At 39.7% G+C, this 7,806-nt stretch overlaps 1 pseudogene; it reads left to right on the forward strand.

Annotated features, from left to right (window-relative positions):
• Positions 1–5,019: 5,019 nt before the first annotated feature.
• LOC114220595 (tyrosyl-DNA phosphodiesterase 1-like) lies at positions 5,020–7,003 on the forward strand (annotated as a pseudogene).
• Positions 7,004–7,806: the final 803 nt, after the last annotated feature.

Consider the following 7,806-nt stretch of genomic DNA (forward strand, 5'->3'; position numbering starts at 1 on the left):
AGTGTGGGCATTTTAATGATATTAATTCTTCCAATCTTTGAGCATGGAATATCTTTCCATTTATGTATGTGTTCTTCAGTTAGTTTTCTCTGTACAGGTCTTTCACCTTTTTGCTTAAATTTATTCCTAAATATTTTATTCCCTTTTATGCAATTGTAAATGAGATTGTTTTCTTAATTACTCTTTCTGATAGTTTGTTATTAGTGTTTAGGAATGCAACAGACTTCTGTGTATTAATTTTGTATCCTTCAACTTTACTGAATTTGTTTATTTTAACAGGGTTGGGTTTTTGGGGGTTTTTTTTGGTGAAGTCTTTAAGGTTTTCTATATAATATTTTGTTATCTGCAAATAGTGACAGTTTTACTTCTTCCTTCCCCATTAGGGTGCCTTTTATTTCTTTTTCCTGCCTAATTGTTCTGGCCAGGACTTCCAATACTATGTTGAATAAGTGGTGATGAGAGTGGGCATCCTTGTCTTTTACCTGATCTTAGAGGAAAAGCTTTTAATTTTTCATGGTTGAGTATGATGTCTCTGTGAAGTAGATACAAAATAGCTTCTTCCATTGTCACAGACTGCAGTTTTAACTTCTGACAGAATATGTCATCTATCAGAAAGGTAGTCAAGAGACCTGACCCCATATCTGAGAAAGCAATATTAAAGGCAGTGACATGTTTGTGAATCAGAGTATCTAGCTTTAACTAAAGATATGTATCTTGTATAATAAAGCTGATTTAAAAAAAGACTCACTCCAGGACCATTTAATTTAGAGCTTTTTCTTTCTTTCTTTCTTTCTTTCTTTTTTAAGATTTATTTATTTATTTGAGAGAGAGAGAGAGTGTGTGAGCTAGGGTTGGGGGCGGGGCAGAGAGAGGGAGAAAGAGAGAAGCAAACTGCCTGCTGAGGGCGGAGCGGGATCCAGGGCTTGATCTTACCACACTGAGATCATGACCTGAGCCAAAATCAGGAGTTGGATGCTTAACTGACTGAGCCACAGAGGCGCCCCTAGAGCTTTTTCTTAACATAGTTTTTGCTTGATGTGGGTACGCTAGTGGTGTGGTTGGGACAACTTGCCTCTCCTTTTATATGATTTTTAATTTCAGAAGATATTGTGTACATAAATTTGTTGAGAGTTGCCTACACAGGTAAAAACTATTTTTTGACTTTACGATGGTGCAAAAGTGATACATGTTCAGTAGAAACCATACTTTGATATTAAATTGTGATCTTTTGGGGACAGGGAGGGGCAGAGGAAAAGGGAGAGAAAGAATCTTAATTCCTTTTGAATTTTTAAAGGTTTTCCCTGATATTAGAAAATTATTTTAAGAAACAAAACAGAGGATTATAGGGGAAGGGAGGGAAAATTAAAATAAGACAAAATCAGAGAGGGAGAGAAACCGTAAGACACTCTTAACTATAGAAAACAAACTGAGGGTTGCTAGAGGGGAGGGGGGTGAGGGAATGGGGTAACTGGGTGATGGGCATTAAGGAGGGCATGTGATGCAATGAGTACTTGGTGTCATATACAACTGATGAATCACCGAACTCTACCTCTGAAACTAATAATACACTATATATTAATTAATTGAATTTAAATACAATACAATAAAAAAACAACAAAAAAAGAAAATTATTTTGTTAATGTTTTAGAGTTTCTAGATGTCCATGGATCATGCAGAACAATTATAAAAGCACGTTGTTCATCATTTCTGGGGAGCTATCTTAAAGTTTTGGAATTTGGAATGCTTGGTCAGCTAGTGAGAGGAGTTTCTTTGGCCACTAGGTGATACTTGAAATCCAAACCACCTGAATTTTTAATTTTTATTTTATTTGTTTATTTAATAACTTTTTAATTTTTATTCCTGTATAGTTTATAAATGTTAAATGTTATATATTAGTTTCAGGTGTATAACATAGCAATTCAACAATTCTGTATATTACTCAGAGCTCATCGTAAGTGCAAACTCTCTGAATTTGACAGTGAAAATGGGGTAGGCATTCAAGAGGTTATGATGCAAGAAAGGGGGAGGGAAGCGGGACTGCCATGGGTTTTGCAGGGGCTGCAGGAATACTGAATGGCGTATTTCAACTGGGAAAAATATGCCTAACATCTTCTGTTGCCTCTTGGGCTGATATGAAGGGAATGGATTAAGAACACAGTTTTGACTAACCTGAAAGTTTTCATGTGCTCTCTGAGGTATATCAATTTTATTGCTCCAAAAATTTTATAATTATCTGTAACTATTGTTTTAAACCTAAAATAATCAGGAGTAACTCTAGATGAAGTAGATATTTTGTTGAACCACTACCTACATACATAGTTTTCTCTCAATAGATGAGTTTTCAAAATGACATTTTTATACTACTATCAAAATAATTATTTTGATAGAAAAAAATCTTTTTCTCATTTTTCTGGACATCTGAAGGTGTATATAAATTCCTTCTAGGAAAACAAGCTCTACACTGTAACTGGTTGTAAGTTGGCCTAGGGACACCTCAGATCTCTCTGGGCTATTGTCCTGTGTGAATCAAGTCTCAGTTCACAGTTTGGAAGCTTGCTGGCAAAGTATGTCCTTTCTGACAGTACATGCTTTATTCCAGTCACTTGGCTGAGTCATGAAATTGTTCTAGATCACTGGAGGGAGTCTGACATGATGGCATGAGATTGAATATTGTCTTAGTTTCCTATTGCTGCTATTACAAATTACAAAAAATTTAGTGGCTTAAACCAAAACAGCTTTACCATCTTAAAGTTCTGAAGTTAGTCTGAAATGGGTCTCATTGGGCTAAAAGCAAGATGTTCCCTTTGGAGTTTGTTTCTAAGGGAAAATCTTTCCTGGTCTTTTCCAGCTTCTAGAGGATTGAATTCTTTGGTCATGGCCTCTTCTTCCATCTTCAAAGCTAGCTATGTAGCATTGTCAGGTCTTTCTTTGACACTGACTCCTACCTCTCCTTCCACATTTTTTTTTTTTAAAGATTTTACTTATTTATTTGACAGAGACACAGCGAGAGAGGGAACACAGGGAGAGTGGGAGAGGGTGAAGCAGGCTTCCCGCGGAGCAGAGAGCCCGATGCGGGGCTCGATCCCAGGACCCTGGGATCATGACCTGAGCCGAAGGCAGACACTTAACGACTGAGCCACCCAGGCGCCCCTCTCCTTCCACATTTAAATGATCCTTGTTATCACATGAGACCCACCCAGATAATCCAAAATATTTTAAGGTCAGCTGATTAGCAACCTTAATTCTATCTACAACTGTGATTCTCACTTGCAGGTAACATATATTCATAGCTTCTGAGAATTAGAATGTGGACATCTTTAGGGGACCATTATTCTTCCTACCATAAGTATTATTAATGCAATTTGTTTTTTCCACCTTTAGAACTCAAAATTGTACATACAGATGGTCCCTGACTTACAATGTTTTGTCTTAGGAGTTTTTGACTTTACGATGGTGCAAAAGTGATATGTGTTCAGTAGAAACCATACTTTGATATTAAATCGTGGTCTTTTGGGGACAGGGAGGGGCAGAGGAAAAGGGAGAGAAAGAATCTTAATGCAGGCTCCATACCCAGTCTGGAGTCAAACGTGGAGCTTGTTCTCACAACCCTGAGATTGATCTCATAACCCTGAGATCATGACCTGAGCGGAAATCAAGGGTTGGACACTTAACTGACTGAGCTACCCAGGCGCCCCTTGAATTGTGATCTTTACCCAGGCTAGCGATATGTGGTTAGATACTCTCTCTTAATACTGGGTAGTGGCAGTGAGCTGCAGCTCCCAGTCAGCCATGTGACCATGAGGGGAAACAACCGATACACTTACAACCATTCTGTTTTTTACTTTGAGTACAATATTCAATAAACTACATGAGATATCCATGCTTTATTATAAAATAGGCTTTGGGTTAGATGATTTGCCCAACTGCTGGTTGATATAAGTGTTCTGAGCATGTTTAAGTTCAGCTAGGCTAAGCTATGATGTTTTAGTAGGTTAGGTGTATTAAATGCATTTTTGATTTATGATATTTTCATCTTACAAGGGTTTACCAGGATGTAACTTCATCATAAGTTGAGGAAAATCTGTATAATATATTGTTTTCACTATCGTCAGTTTTCTATTATTGAGGGAGGAGAAGAGAAATATTTAGCTGAGATCAACTTGGGCTTAGATATATAGAAAATGAAACATGAAAGCATCTGGCATGTCGGTTGATTGACAGATTGAGTTTCTTCATGTTTATCTTTTTTTTTAAAGATTTTATTTATTTGACAGAGAGAGACACAGCAAGAGAGGGAAAACAAGCAGGGGGAGTGGGAGAGAGAGAAGCCGTCTCTCTGTGGAGCAAGGAGCCCAATGTGGGGCTCGATCCCAGGACCCTGGGATCACGACCTGAGCCAAAGGCAGACGCTTAATGATTGAGCCACCTAGGCGTCCCTCTTCATGTTTATCTTTAACTAGAGTTCCAAATAAAAGGATATTTGGACCATCCAGCCCTAGGCACAGCTTAATCATCATGGACCTGCATGTGATGTTCTCTTCGAGTCATACCAGAAACAGAGTCAATCTGAGCCATCTAACACTCTTTGAACTTAACTTAAAAAAAAAATCACTTTAAGTTTTTCAATCCTTAATTATTACTAGAGACCTGTTTTGACCATTTCTAAGGCCAATCTGCTGAAAACAGATTCCCTAATTATCAATTGCCATTTATTTCTCATTACTAACATATGATCTTTTTCTTTTATCTTGTGTTCCTCTGACCTGAGAGTTTTCATCAACAAAAGACTGGAAGAATCAGGCAGACATGGGTAGCCCTACACACACACACACACACACACACACACACACACACACTCCACCCCTCCCCCCACCTGGAGAAAATTCTTATTTTGGCATGCTGTGGAATGCTGCGTCAAAGCCACAGGTGATATCTCTTCTATTTTAGATTCACCTTTCATGGTATTATTTAACTATCAAAAAATAACAAAAGCAGACCAGCTCTGGAAATTTCAGAAGTATGTCTTAGGACGGTGATTATGGGAAGTGGACAGTGTCCAGTAGTGATGAATGTGAGGAGGAAAAGCCAAAACTAGACAAGCTATCTACTTCTTCCCTCCTGCATGCTGGGCAGGGAGCAGCAAATGAACTAAGATACACCGTTCTGAGGCTAGGAAAGCTGCCCATAGAAGAAAATTAACACCTGTGAAGTTCAGCAACACAGATTCACAAGTTTCACCTCCCAAAAGGCAGAAGAATGGTTCCCAGGAAGACCTAGGTTGGTGTCTCTCTAGCAACAATGATGAGTTGCAACCAGGAACATAGCAGAAGCAGGCTAAGAACATGGTGGTCAAAGAGGAGAGTGGCATCTCTTCTCCCAAAGACAGTGCTGCCCAAAGTACTGGAAATCATGGCCCTCCTGCCCACCATGGACTAAAAGAGGAGGAAGAGGAGTAAGAAACTTCAGGGGAAGGCCAAGACATTTGGGACATGTTGGGAAAAGGAACCCCTTCCAATTTTACCTCACTAGAGTCTCGGGAATTAAGTCAAAGTATAACTCTGGAGCCCTCCACATCAAGGATATTCTGTCTCCCCTATTTGGGGCACTTGTATCTTCAGCTCAGTTTAACTACTGCTTTGACGTAGACTGGCTCATAAAACAGTGTCCACTGGAGTTCAGAAACCAATTCTGCTTGTGCACGGAGATAAACGAGACTCGAAGGTTCACTTACATGCCCAGGCCAAGCCTTATGAAAACATTTTCCTCTGCCAGGAAAATGAATGTTACTACCGTATGAAGAAGGCCTCCGAATTGTCACACACACCTCCAACCTCATCCATGCTGACTGGCACCAGAAAACTCAGGGAATATGGTTGAGCCCCTTATACCTATGGATTATACATGGAACCCACAGATCTGGAGAATCAACAACACATTTTAAAGCTGATCTCATCAGCTACTTGATGCCTTATAATGCTCCTTCACTCAAGGAGTGGATACATATCATCCACAAGCATGATCTCTCTGAAACCAATGTTTATCTTATTGGATCAACCCCAGGACGTTTTCAAGGAAGTCAGAAAGATAATTGGGGACATTTTAGGCTTAGAAACCTTCTGAAAGAGCATGCCTCATCCATACCTAAAGGAAAGTCTTGGCCACATAGTAGGTCAGTTTTCAAGCATTGGGTCTATGGGAGCTGATGCCTCGAAATGGTTGTGTTCTGAGTTGTTGTTTTTTTTTTTAAAGATTTTATTTATTTATCTGACAGAGACACAGCGAGAGAGGGAACACAAGCAGGGGGAGTGGGAAAGGGGGAAGCAGGCTTCCCACTGAGCAGGGAGCCCGATGCGGGGTTTGATCCCAGGACCCTGGGATCATGACCTGAGCCGAAGGCAGATGCTTAATGACTGAGCCACCCAGGCACCCTGTGTTCTGAGTTTAAAGAAAGCTTGGTGATGCTAGGGAAGGAAAGCAAGACCCCAGGGAAAATGCCGTTCCTCTTCACCTGATCTGTCCTTCTGTGGAAAATGTGTGAACCAGCTTACAAGAATATCCGGCTGGGGGCTTTCTTCACTATAGCATCCAGACAGCTGAAAAACAGAACTGGCTTCATTGGCTGACACATCTGGCCGCAGCAATGCTATGCCACATATTAAAATATATATGAGACCTTCTCCAGAGTTTAGTCAGATTGCTTGGTTCCTTGTCATGAGCACAAATCTGTCCAAGGCCACCTGGGGAGCATTAGAGAAGAATGGCACCCAGCTGATGATCCATTCCTATGAGTTTGGGGTCCCTTTTCCTGCCATCAGCATTTGGCCTGGACAGCTTCAGAGTAAAAGAGAAATTATTCTCAGGGAGCAAGGAGCCAGTGGCTGCCTTTCCTGAGCCATATGACCTGCCTCCAGAACTGTATGGAAGTAAAGATCAGCCGTGGATTTGGAACATTCCTTATACCAAAGCACCAGATACACATGGGAATATGTGGTTGCCCTCCTGAGAATCTTAAAGCACTGTGAAATTTAGGTATAAGACATCAAGCCCCAAATAATAGATGTTCTTATTTGTACTGGATGTTCATCCTTAAAGTTTTATCTACACCCCTAACAAAACTCTGCATAGCTCAAACAAAAATAAAACCAAAACAAATAAAACTTCAGATTCATTTTGATTTTATAAAATGATCTGAAACATACTGCAGCAAGGAGATAAAACCATGACATCACTTATTTCAAATACTTTAATCTTTTAGTAGTTCTGGGGAAAAAAGGAGAAAAATAGTTAAATGGCATATTTAAAAAAATTTTTTTTATTAACGTGATGTAGTATTTGTTTCAGGGGTACAGGTCTGTGATTCATCAGTCTTACACAATTCACAGTGCTCACCATATTAAATGGCATATTTAAAGCACTTACATCTTTAGGATTTAAGCAAATACAATTTATGAGCCAATATTAATTATCATGTGAGACATTTATATGCTTTTTGTGTAGTGTTTTACAATTACTGTCCAAACACACACACATAAAAGGGCCAAATGTGCATTTCATAAAATATGACACATTTCAGGAGCACCTGGGTGGCTCAGTTGTTAAGCGTCTGCCTTAGGCTCAGGTCATGATCCCAGGGTCTTGGGATCGAGCCCCATATTGGGCTCCTTGCTCAGCGGGAAGCCTGCTTCTCCCTTCCCCACTCCCCCTGCTTGTGTTCCCTCTCTCACTGTCTCTCTCTGTCAAATAAATAAATAAAATCTTTAAAAAAAATGACACATTCCTAGTATACTTAGGTCTCAAGAGTACAGT

Source organism: Eumetopias jubatus, unplaced genomic scaffold (assembly GCF_037043125.1).
Source record: "Eumetopias jubatus isolate StellerSeaLion01/CBP00866 unplaced genomic scaffold, mEumJub1_p1.0 scaffold_9, whole genome shotgun sequence".
NCBI classification, from domain to species: domain Eukaryota; kingdom Metazoa; phylum Chordata; class Mammalia; order Carnivora; family Otariidae; genus Eumetopias; species Eumetopias jubatus.